The sequence below is a fragment of the Lactuca serriola genome, chromosome 6 (assembly GCF_051521515.1).
Source record: "Lactuca serriola cultivar US96UC23 chromosome 6, Lser_US96UC23_V15, whole genome shotgun sequence".
NCBI classification, from domain to species: Eukaryota; Viridiplantae; Streptophyta; class Magnoliopsida; order Asterales; family Asteraceae; genus Lactuca; species Lactuca serriola.
Genome location: NC_136413.1, coordinates 183856460 through 183869718, shown reverse-complemented (window position 1 = coordinate 183869718; position 13259 = coordinate 183856460).

Below are 13259 nucleotides of genomic sequence, written 5' to 3'. Positions count from 1 at the left end.
ATATTAACCCTGCAAGACAAATGTTAAGTTTGTACAAATGTATATATTTTTAACAAGTTTGAAAAACTTGTTCGCAAGACAAAACAAAAAAGAAAAAAAAGGGGACAACTATAAATATAGAAGAACAACGACAACCAAATTCCCTCATATGTTACTAAATTGGCAACCGGACAAAATATTGTTCATCACTAAATACTTTCAAATCAAAACTTGTTCTGTTTTGTAGGGACGATGGAGACATGGAGTCATGCATGCATATATAATGAAATTATTAGTTTAAGAGAAAATTATCATAATAGTAAACTAGATATGTTGGCCATGCTCCGTATGGACCGTGTGTGTCTGATTTGAATGTCGTTTTTGTTAAACGATGCATGTGGGATAATTCAACCCATAATTTTCACAAACGGGGACGGATAGATAGAAGACAGAAAAAAAAATAAGGACCAATATAGAAAAAATATACCAAAAGAAGAAAAAGACAGACGTCAGAAAGTCTCGGGCCGTTTTTTGTGTTTTTTATGAAAAATGTAAAAGTTTTGACTGCAAGGACCAAAAACGTCAAAATGGCTAAAGAATTAAAAGGGTTGAGATTAGTAAGTTTTTAGAAAAGAGACCAAAAGTTTTCAATTCCTTAAAGTTTTGTGGCCAAACTTTGAATATTAAAAGTTTCCTAAAAAATGTAAAATTTTAATTACAAGAATCAAAAATATCAAAATGGCTAAAGAATAAGGGCAAAGTTGAAAAAAAACATGCAAGTTTTTTATTCCTAACTTTTAACTTCTTTAATATATATATATATATATATATATATATATATATATATATATATATATATATATATATATATATATATAAATTTTTACACTTTTTAACCATATAAAAATTAAAAATAGCCTTAATGGCAAGTATTTTTGCAGTCAATCATCTATGAAAATCAAGGACATTACAATTATTTTTCTTTTTTTGAGATTTTTACAATCAATAACTATGAAAAATTTGGTTGATTCCGAAAAGAGTTTTTTTTAAGCGTTTTTTAGTTCATCATTGTGATAAAAGAATAAAATTGTATGATGACTATTATAAAGTTTATACGCAAAAACTATGAATTTTTTTTTATAATTTGTATAGAATATCCTATTTTAAAGTTAAAAAAAGTAAGATATCTAGACATCTAAATTGGAAGTGTAAAATGTTTATAGGATGAAAAAATATGACTTTTCAATATCCAAATTTGAGTGCAAAATATCTAATGGAATGACTTTGTTACAAAGAAAACAAAACCAATTCTAAGGAATTAAATATTTTCAAAGGTCTTGAACGAATTAAAAAAAATAGACCCTTAACATTATTAAAAGTTCTTATTTTTAAATAAAACTATATAATAAAAAAAGAGTAAATTACTCGAATGATCCCTATGGTTTGTGGTAATTTGCACGTTTGGTCTCTAATTTATTTTTTAATTCGGAAGGTCCTCACGGTTTGTTTTTGTTACGCATTTGGTCCCTGTATTATCTAAAATGATTATTTTACCCTTGATTTTTAATTTATTTAAATAAGGTGGGCTATGTAAGGTAAGCTAAGGTGTGATGAAAGTGGAGTTGGGGGTGTATTTATTTAAATAAATTAAAAAATCAATGGCAAAATAGTCGTTTTAGATAAGACAGAGACCAAACGCGCAACAAAAACAAATAGTAGGATCTTTCGAGTTAAAAAAAAGTTATAGACCAAATGGGCAAATTACCTCAAACGATAAGGACCATTCGTATAATTTATTCTAAAAAAATTAGACCATATGCAGCCGTCCATTTTGCCAACCTCTGTCTCCCATAAAAGAAAACAATAAAAGAAAAAATCAACTAAAACACAATAGGTGTGTTTGGCACGGAGTTTTTGGAAGCATTTGGGAGCTTCTAGCGTTTAGCTTTTGACAAAACGCTCTAGTTTAAACAAAAAACTTCGTTTGGCAGTACGAGCGTTTAGCTTTTAGTTTTAACAAAACGCTCCGATTCTAAAAGCTACTTCATGTAGCTTTTAACAAAACGCTCCGGAGCTTTTGAAATCAATTTCCATAATTACCCTTATATATATATATATATATATATATATATATATATATATATATATATATATATATAATCAATTGTCCTTTTATGTAATTTTATATATTTCAAAAGCTTCCAGCTACTTTTGTCAAACATTCATATAACAAATAAAAGCTACAGCTTCCCGCTACCAGTTACCAGCTACATGCTACCAGCTAACCACTACCCGTTTTCAGCTAACAACTACTTTTGCCAAACACGCCCAATGGGTATGAAAGAATTATAAGGTTCGAAACTTAAAATAAAAAATAAAAAATAAAATTGCGAAATCTATATTTTACAGCTGGTCCAACTGTGAAAATTATGATTATTTTTTTATATTTTATATCGTTTAGCTATTTTATATTAAAAAAATTGAAAAATGACTATTATGACTATTTCTCTTTAATTTAATGGTTATGAGCGAAAAAATATCAACTATCCGATTAGATGCATTAATTTATGTAACCGCCAAAGTTGAGAAGATAAGTATTAAATGCACACATTTATGACCTTAAATGTATATCTTATTGTGATATCAGATTTTATGTATATTAATTTATTATATGAACTGTAGCTTGTAAGTTACAAACTTAAAAAGAAAATGATTATCCTAAAATAGTTGTCAAGTATATTATGATTGTGATGGTAAAAGGTTTGAACTTTTGACTGACAACTCTATTTAATTACATATGCTGTTTGAACTATGTATATGTATATGGATAGAAGGCTAACACTTTAACCTTAATAATTTTTTTTCAATATATGTTTTAATATATTGTATCGTATAATTTTATAAAACGTTATGTAATGTAAAAAAATTATTATATACGATAATACGAATCACTACAATTAATAAAATAAATTAGTTCAATAATTTCAGCTATCAACTTCAAATTATAAATTAATCTTGTAAAATGATCAAAGTTATTCACTATCCATATGAAATGAGTTTGCAATAAATTCTCACTTAGATTTATTTTTAAAACTTTATCTATATAAGGGAAATTGTTGTACATCATTCAATTTAAAATATGCAGATTAGTACATCTTATTGGTTTCAATGTTTACACATACAAATAACATATTAACTTGTATTCAAATTCTACACTACTCGGTACTCAGTTTCTTTTACCTGTAATGACTATATGACACATGTATTCGCAGTAAAGTATTAGTCGATACAAAAAAGGGCCTAAAAATCTTTGTAAGTTCCCTTTCCATATCTTTTTAGAGTAAATTACATGAATGGTCCCTATGGTTTAAGGTAATTTGTGTGTTTGGTTCATAACTTATTTTTTTAACTTGGAATGTCCATACTATTTGTTTCTGTTATGCGTTTAGTCCCTATCTTACATAAAAAGACTTTTTTGCCCTTAATTTTTTAATTTATTTAAATAAACACACCCCAAACCTTACCCTCCTCACCTTACCTTACCTACCTATCATTTTTCTCTATTTAAATTATAGTCTTTTTAGGTAAGACAGAGATCAAACACGTAACAAAAACAAACAGTAAGGATCAAGCGCGTAACAAAAACACATAATAGGGACCTTCCGAGTTAAAAAAATAAGTTAACGACTAAACACGCAAATTACCCTAAACCATAAAGACCATTATGTAGTTTACTCTTTTTTTTTTTACATGTATATGGTGTATTCATATAAAATTAAATATTTTGTGAAGTTTGATCAACCATTGATTAGTGGTCAAGTCTATCATGCTCGTGCTCATGAGTCAACTCAAACCAGCCCACTACTTTTCTTTAGCCTGGCCCGCTTACCTCTATGCTCTACTACACTACAAACTACAAAGAACTCATTTTGGAATATAAACATATGGTCAAATAATTAAAAGATCCACGTATCATTTTTATTAGAGCAAATTCAAAACATATTCTTTATGGTTTATATTTTATTTTGGTTTTTGATAGAAAATGTAATATTTTTTTTCTATAAATCTAGGATTTTGTTGTGCTTTTCATCTTGGAAGTATGTTATTATATATTTGTATAATGACTTTGACACACTAACAATTATAATCTTTACGGCTTGTATTAGTCTTTTTAAAAGTTGGTCTACGGTCAAAAGTAAATCAAGACTCACGAATGGCTTTCATTGAACAATTAGAGATTAGTTATTTAAATTATGTAATCATTGCTATTAGAAAATGGCTTATGTAAGACTCCACACTTAAATGTGATTATTACTTTTGAAGATAAGTTGACATACAGGGCTGTTTGTTTTCAGGGAAAAAATATATATCAGATCTTCCATAATTTTTTTTAGTTTAGTTAGTAAAAGAATTCCAAAAAACACATGACTCACATACATTTATTAAAAGAACTACCAATTAGTTTAGTTATATTTGGTTAATCATTAAAAAAAATCAAATAATATATTTCATTTTTTAACAGCATGCAACACATTAGCATAGCATTAAAAATGACTTAAGCGAGGAGCTCAAGCCAAATTACAAATTACAAAAATAAGTTTGAAATAGAAGACATACACCAAACCGATCAATCAAAAAGACGAAGTTTGAATCTATTCTTAACCCAATTAAAAGTAGCAATGCTAATGTCATCCTCAAGAAGCATAACATCTCCTCTCATTTCAGAACACTAAAACATTACGAGCCTTCCAAATCCTCCAAAAGGAAGAATAAACGAGAGCTAAGTGCAGATTTATAACATTTTTGTCGTCACCTGTGTTCACCTTCTAACAACTCCACCAAATTTGAACAGGAAGAAGGAAGACCTTGCAACAAGGAGGACCAACCAACTAACCAACTCCATAACTTTGAAGCATAGAAACAGTCAAAGAAAACATGATCAACAATATCATCCGATAACTTGTAGATTGGCATGATGTAGAAAAAACAACAACTCCCCTCTTAGAAAGATTGGTAAAAGTGGAAATTCTGTCTTGAATCAATCTTCAAACAAAGCAAATGGTTTTGATAGGAATCCAGCTAACACACTTAAAAGAGTTGCAGTTGCTCTTCGCTTCTATATCAAAGAGTCATCTCACTTGTTTCACATCAAACTTGGCATTATCTTTATTTTTCCACAACCATTTATCCAACTTACTTGCAAATTGATAATTAAGCAAGCAATCTAATAAGACATAAAACATATTAGTTTTACGACCCCTACGAAGATGACTCGACCATCTCCAATTCCATTGAGAATCCATATTTCTCCCAAGAATAACCTACTCCATGATCAAGCAACCCTTATTAGCATTGATCGCATAAAGGTTAGGACATCTATCTTTCAACGAAACATTACATCACCATATCTCCTTCCAAAAGTGAGTTTTATCACCTATACCAACCTTTCTAATAAAAAGGTTAGTCCAATTAATACCCCTATCTTCAAATTCCGATTCAATTTGAGATATATGGAACCAAAAACCTTTAAAGGATCTTTCAGCTAATGGTCTCCCATCCAGTAATTTAAGTCCATGAATAGACTTGATGCATGAGAACCAAAAAGAATCAAAATCACATTTAAATGCCACCACCATTTAGCAAGAAGGGCTAAATTAGTTGCATCTAGGCTCTCAACTCCACAACCTCCTTTTTCTTTAGGTTTGATAACTACCTCCCACGCGACCCAATGAATTCTGCTTTTTATCTTCATCGCCTCCCCATAAAAATCTCCTTCTAATCTTTTCAAGAAGATCAATTACTTTCTTAGGAGCACGAAATAAAGAGAAATAGTAAAGAGGAAGGCTATTAAGAACTGATTTAACAAGAGTAAGATGACCTCCAAAAGATAAGCACTTAGCTTTCCAATTAGATAATTTCACCCGAAAATTTTCAATAATCGGATTCCAATGCTTGGCTAATTTCATGTTGGCTCCCACCGGGATCCCACGATAAGTAAACGGAAAGGTGGCGGATTCACATTTCAATATACTAGAAAGCTGATCAATTTCCAAGTTGCTAACCCCACACCAAAAACTTTACTTTTGTGTAAATTTACTTTCAAACACGAAGCAAGAAAAAAACACCGAAGCAACCTATTCAAATTAACAAATTTTATTTCCGACCAATCACCAATAAAAATTGCATACATAAGGTGTGACAAAGATATGTTATAATTCGGAAGGGATATACCTCTAAAATAATGGAGTTCACATGTCGCCTCCATAGAAATATGAAGCCCCTCCATAGCAATGACAAAAAGAAAGGGAGCCAATTGACCACCTTGTCTAACCACTCTTTTAATGTCAAATTCTTTTGTGGGAGCACCATTTATTAAAACTTAGGCTCTACTTGAGGAAAGACAAACCCGTATCCATCTTCTCCATTTCCATCCAAATCACATTTGTTCCATAACCGAGTATAAAAATTCCCAGCTCAAATAATCAAAGGTTGTTGTCAAAATCAACCTTGAAAATCAAGGTTTTTTTCTTCAATCTCTTAGTCCATGAGTAAACTTCATTAAGCAAAAATGGCATGTCTAAGATGTTTCTCCATTCCGCATACGTCATTTGTTCAAGGCTTATAACTTTATCAAGAACCTTCTTAATTCGATTGGCGAGCACCTTTGAATGAACCTTATACATACAACCTACAAGGTTCATCGGTCTAATTGGTGCGTTCGGCAAAACTAGCTGGTAACGGGTAACTTGTAGCGAGTAGCTTGTAGCTTGTAGCATTTTGTTAAACGCTACATGAAATAGCTTTTGGATTTGGGACGTTTTGATTAAACTAAACGCTAGAAGCTTGTAGTGCCAAACGAGACTTTTTGTTTTAAACAGAGCTTTTTGTCAAAAGCTAGAAGCTAGAAGCTCCCAAACGCTCCGTGCCGAACACACCATATATTCCTTAAAATAAATTGGATCACTAACTTTTGGAATAACAGAGATGAAAGGTAAATTACAACTATTTGCTAAAAGAACATAGCTCTCAAAATCTTTCACAAACCGAACCATCTCATTTTTTTGATCAACTCCCATTAATTTTTCAAATATTTAAAAGTAAAATCGTCGAGTCCCGGGGACTTATCGTTTCCACAACTCCACACCGCCTTCTTTATCTCCAAATCAGAAAATGAACCCGTAGGAAACTAATTATTAGCTGAGAGCCTTTTAAACTGATTGTTGATGAGCTTGGGTCTATTATACATGGGTTCATTGAACTTATTAGAAAAGAACTCCAAAACTTCTTTCGATATCCAAGATGGATCAACAACCCATTCCCAATCAACTGTAAGACCATTTATACGATTTCTTCTTCTATTTTTGTTAATAACACCATGAAAAACTTTGAGTTCTCATCACCATCAACATCCCATATACCTCTCGACTTTTGCTTTAGATCAGAACGATGAATCAAATCAATTTCCAATACATGTTTTATTCCATGTCTGCCTATTATTTCTTTCTAGAGAAGATAACGAGCGCTTTTCATCTATTAGTTCAATTTCATCAATTTGACTTAAAAAAATTATTCATCTCCTCAACCTCTTTCCTCTTTGAATCCGCTCTCCATTTTTATTTCATTTTTTACATGAATTAATTTTCGGACAGAATACGATCAGAGGTACCTTCTTGAATCGAGAACTTCCATGCATTCATTACCACATCATCCAGTCCCTCAAGCATGCACTAGGAGTAAAAAAATTTAAATGGGATAGGACCAAAATCAAGATAATTGTTAACCAATATAATGGGGTTGTGATCAGAAAATTTCCTCGGTAAAATGTTAGCAACCGCTGATTCCCACCTGTTCATAAACTCATGACATGCTAGAAATCAATCAATTTTACTCAAGCATTTTCCATCTTCACTCATCTACGTATATTATCGACCTCCAAGACTGAAATCGAATAGATTTGCATCCATGATAAACGAGTTAAATTCCTTAATACTTTTATCACACCTACTTTTCGAGAATCTTTCACTCTTGAAACAGACCTCATTGAAATCCCCTATTAATAACCAGCAACCATTTCATAGAGTTAATTAACGACTTAAGGTTATCCCACAAAATTGGATGATCAATGGCATCAACATGAGCATAAACATTCACAATATTGGTGATACCAGTCATACCATCCCAAACTCCAAAAATTACAATAAAGTGATGATTCTTTATAACATTTACCTTCTTGAAAATTCTTGGGTTCCACACATAGAAAAGGCCTCCTGATCTCCCATTAGACTCTCAAAACCTGATCAAAATCTGAGAAATCCCAATACATCTCAATTGGAATGTTATCGGTATCAACCAACTGAGTCTCTTGAACACTAAGATTCTGTTTGATAGTTGTTGACTGAGAAAGTGCTCACTAGGAGAGGTCTGGGTAATAAATTTTGGCTAAGTAAGAAATCTTGTTGTTTGATTGTACATCTAACTGAATGTGTTGACTAGTGAAAAATGATCATTTTACCTTGCTGTTCTATATAGTGATGGATGAAGTTGCTGAATAATTATAAAAACATAAAGATTGCCATACAAAATGTAAATTACACACAAATCGTTTAAAAATCCAAATAAAAACTGTCATACAAAATGTAAATTGAACATAAATAATTTAATATCCAAATAAAAACATACTAAAATTCAAAATAACATAATAATTTAATATAAAGTAGGTGCAAGTAGATTTGCAATCTAATCATGTCACTACTAGAAAAACAGCCTTTTACGACGCACAATGCATGTCGTAAAACGCTCAGACGACGCGCAAATGCGTGTCAAGGAAGGCTCTGTCATAACGAGAGACGACACCTTATGCCTTTTATGTTTTCGCTATCAATTCCTTCACCTTGCACACCAGGAGTAACCATAGTGTTATCCTCAAAATTTGTAAAGAAGTCATCTTGTATATCGTATTTCCTTATAAAATTATGGACCGCAACACAAGAAATGACTGTCTCTTTGCACTATAAAAGGATAAGGAGCCATTTGTTTTAAGATTTGGAATCTCGCCTTCAATATACCATAAGCACGCTCAATAACATTTCTAAGTTGTGCATGACCATGATTGAACCTTTCTTCTCTAGTTAAAGGTATGCTTCTTCAAAAATCACCTAACTAGTACCTAGTATAGCAGTACGAAGCCATAAACCCGCAAGTGTTTGTATATGCGACGTCACAAAGATAATATTTATTTGCAAATGAGTATGACATGTATTATATAAAGAAGATAGATAATAAATGTTATATAAAAATTACAAACCTGGTGGAGGAAATGGAAATCCAGAAATCAGATTGAATGCAACTTCTTTCAAAACTCTTGAACCATTTGCTAAGCCCTCCCATCCAGCCCAAACAAAGGTGAATATCATATCAAAATCACAATTTCTTAATACATTTTGAAAATATTCTCCTTTTCCTCTTCCCTTATAATGAGTTTTGTTGAACAACAGGCACAATCACTTGTACAAGCTTCCATCTAATGCACTTATTTCTCCGAAAAAAATCTCTTTTAACCATATATGTCATTCCAAGTTATGTCTTGTTGGATTAGGAGTTGTTGGTACTATAATTTCTCTTGGAAAACACATCATTGCAGTAAGGCCCTCTTGAGAACATTGATGAATCGTTTGTGTGGAGTGTTGAAATGTTCCCTTAACCATGCGAAAACGTTCATTATGTCCTATAACATATAAGAACACAGTCATCTTCTCTTAAATGCTTATTGTCCTACTATCTTGCAACCATTTTCTTTGGTAAAATGGTTGCATAATAATATGAATGCCTCTTGTGTATGATGCATCATATCGTAACATTGTGTAGGGTCTCCATGCATCAAATCTTGCATATACGCAAACCCGCTTGATACCAAATCATTATCTCTTATTCCATGAATTTTGTTTAACCTTCACCGGTTTGACCTCAACCAACAAAACACAAGTAAAAGAAAAGTTACAACTTTACCATCAGAGACCATACTTGACCTGTTACAAACAACTATTGATAACATGTTACAATAAAAAAAATCATGCAACAAAAAAACTAGTAAATAACATATGTCATCTTGAATATAAAATAACATAGCATCCAAAGTAACAAAAGTCGTGCAACAAAAAACTAGTAAAAATCATCCAAAGTAACATCAAAAAAGTCAATCAAACATAGCATCCAAAAGTCATGATACAAAGAACTAGTAAAAATCATCAAAGTTAACCAAACTTCCTATCCACACCCATCACCCACGACTCAAAACTAGTAGGCGAAATTCGTAACCAAACTTTCCGAACATCGGCACTTTCACCAAATAGCAAAAGAGCGGTCTTGTATCTTTCGTCTTCTTCTCCTCATTCCATTTTCTTCAATTTATCCATACATGCATCAACATCTTTATCCATTTCACTTTTTTCAATTCTTTCATTTTTTTCCACCAACGACCTTGCAAGCTTGACAATATCATCCTCAACTTCTAGTGCCCTTGCATCTCTTTTTTTCCACTAACTGTTTTGTTTCCACCAACTTCCTTACTTTTTGAATGCCTTGAAGATTCTTCACTTGCACCTACGTGTTCTATTGAGGTTTCCATTGGAACATCATCATCAATATCATGGGCACTAAACTCTTATACATGATGAGGGAGTGTAGAAGATAGCCCCCAACTTTAAAAGTCGGTCGAGGTCGATCCTTTATATAGTTGGGTGCAAAGATCAGGGAACAATAGGGGCTTAGTTTTCAATAACAACACGAACTTGTTCAACTGTTTATAATTTTTATAAATACTGATATTTCTTATAAGAATAATCATACTAGTATTTGTTATAAAAATATTACCTTTCCCTCTTCGTTCCATTGTTCATTGGTCATATTAAATTTGTTTTTTACATGATCATATATATATTGTTGGTTTTGTTTTTTGGTTTCACCTAAACAACATACTTTGATTTGTAGTAGTCAAAGTGGTTTCTCATTTGCTTCTAATCAACCTCTTTACCGTGTTCGTTTATAAATTTTTCACGTATTGTCTTCCATGCACTTGCTTTAAGCCCAGAACCCTCACGACTGTTAGTGGTTAGTTCGTGGATACATGTATCAAGAAAGGTTTTTTCCTCACACACGTTCCAAACCAACATCCTAAAACATAAATATTCAACTAATTTAAATCATCACAAAGATAACGTAACTAATTTGTAAAGTTATCAAAGGCTCATTTGATTAAAGAACAAAATCAACAAAGGTATGAATTCATCAAGAACAAAATCAGCAAAGGTATAAAGTTTTCAACAAAATCAGCAAAGACATCTCTGTTAATCACTTAAACATATATGTATATATGTGTTCATGTATGAAGAAATTCAACAACAAAATCAGCAAAGGAACATTCAACAAAAAGCATGAAGTGAACAACAACAAATCATTTAAAAATTCAGAACATTTATCCATCTCAACAACAAAAGAACTTTCAAGAGCAAAAGAACTTTCAACAACAAAAGCACATTCAACAAAAGTCTTAACAACAACAATCGAAAATGCTAAAATCAAGACAGTAAAAATCGAAACTTTAAGAGAAATAATGGCAGAAATCGATACTATTACAGATGCAGAAATGGATGCTTGTTGGTCAACGATGGCAGAAATTGAAACTATTATGAGACGAGGAGGGAAAAATCGATGCTTACTTAATGAGACGAGGAAGGAACTTCGAGCGCTGCTGGCTGGTCGACGATGCTTGTTGGTTGCAAGAGAAGAAAGGATTCATTGAAAGGGAGGCGTTACGTTAGGGCAAGGGTACCAGTGGAAACTTTCTCCCTCCTCAGTTAGCCGATTTTCTATTCCTTTCCTAGTCAGATGCGTCTTTCCGAGTGAGATGGATAAAAATTGTTTATCAAACATGTTTAGCTGATCGAGTCAACCAAAAAGGTTTGACCTGACTCGGTCAGATGAATATCAAGTGTGCCCTAATAAAGTTTATTTGATGCATCACCTTCAAATCCCTAATCCACTCAACCATATGCAGGCCTCCTGCCCCCCCCCCCCCCCCTCTTGAGATTCACGGAAAGATAATTCATTTTAAAATAACAATCACACCTTCTTCTTTTATGACAATTCTGAAAGCATTAACTGTCCCATCCATGGTAAAACTAACATCTCTCACCATCTCCATCGTTTTTTCAATTTCTCCAGAGGTGGAGTTTAATTAAGTAGTTGGACTTGACCTTGATTTCGATTTTTATCTCCAGAAGATCAAAACCGAAAAGCTAATCGTTAAAAAAGCATGTATGAACATATATATGAATGTAAATTAATCATAAACAAATACAAATTAAACATCTTATTAATGTATGATCGTTTACATATACATTTATATATGTTTTTATATGTTGGTACATGTATGACCGTTTATATTCAATGTATGTTTACTTAACATCTTCACAAATATAAACGAACAAATAAGAACACTGTAATATGTTAAACCAACGAACATAAAGAAAAAAAAAGCATTTGTTTATTTGTCCATAAACAATCTATTGTTTATGCTCATTCATTTCTTTATTTGAGTTTGTTCGGTTCATCTACAAGCATAGCTCTATTCCCTAAGTTTATGAAAATGGATTTAATTTTACAAATATTATATTTTATTCTTTTTCAAGTTGTTATTATAGATTATTTAACATCTTGTGGTATGGTAGTATATTAACATGTTTTTTGATCAGTTCATGAAAATGGATTTAGTTTTACAGATATTATATTTTATGTTTTTTCAAATTATTATGGATAATTTACATCTTGTGTATGGTAGTATATTAACATGTTTTTGGTAGTTTAGACTTTAGACTACGATCAATCAGATTTATCTAAACCAATAATATCTTTGGCTGTTTTCTCTATGTTGAAACATGTATATACTTTATGTCAAAAGAAAAGTTCTGTTTTTGCTTTTGATTGAAAGGATTGCCTAACTCCACCATTTTAGTGATGATATTAATCATCTAATTCTAAAAAGTCATAATTCATTATCTGTCACTATTTGAGCACATTATTCATAATGCTTCTAATCAAACATATGATTCATTTCTTTCTCCTCTTTACTACAAAGGGATAATGATTTAGGAGGGTAATAACATTTTCTGTTTGTCCATATTAGGTCCGTAACGTATTTTTTGTGTGTATTATACCATTAAGGTTGTTATAACCGTTTAAAATAATCATTTTTACCGGTTTCTTCCTGCTAAAATGACTATTTG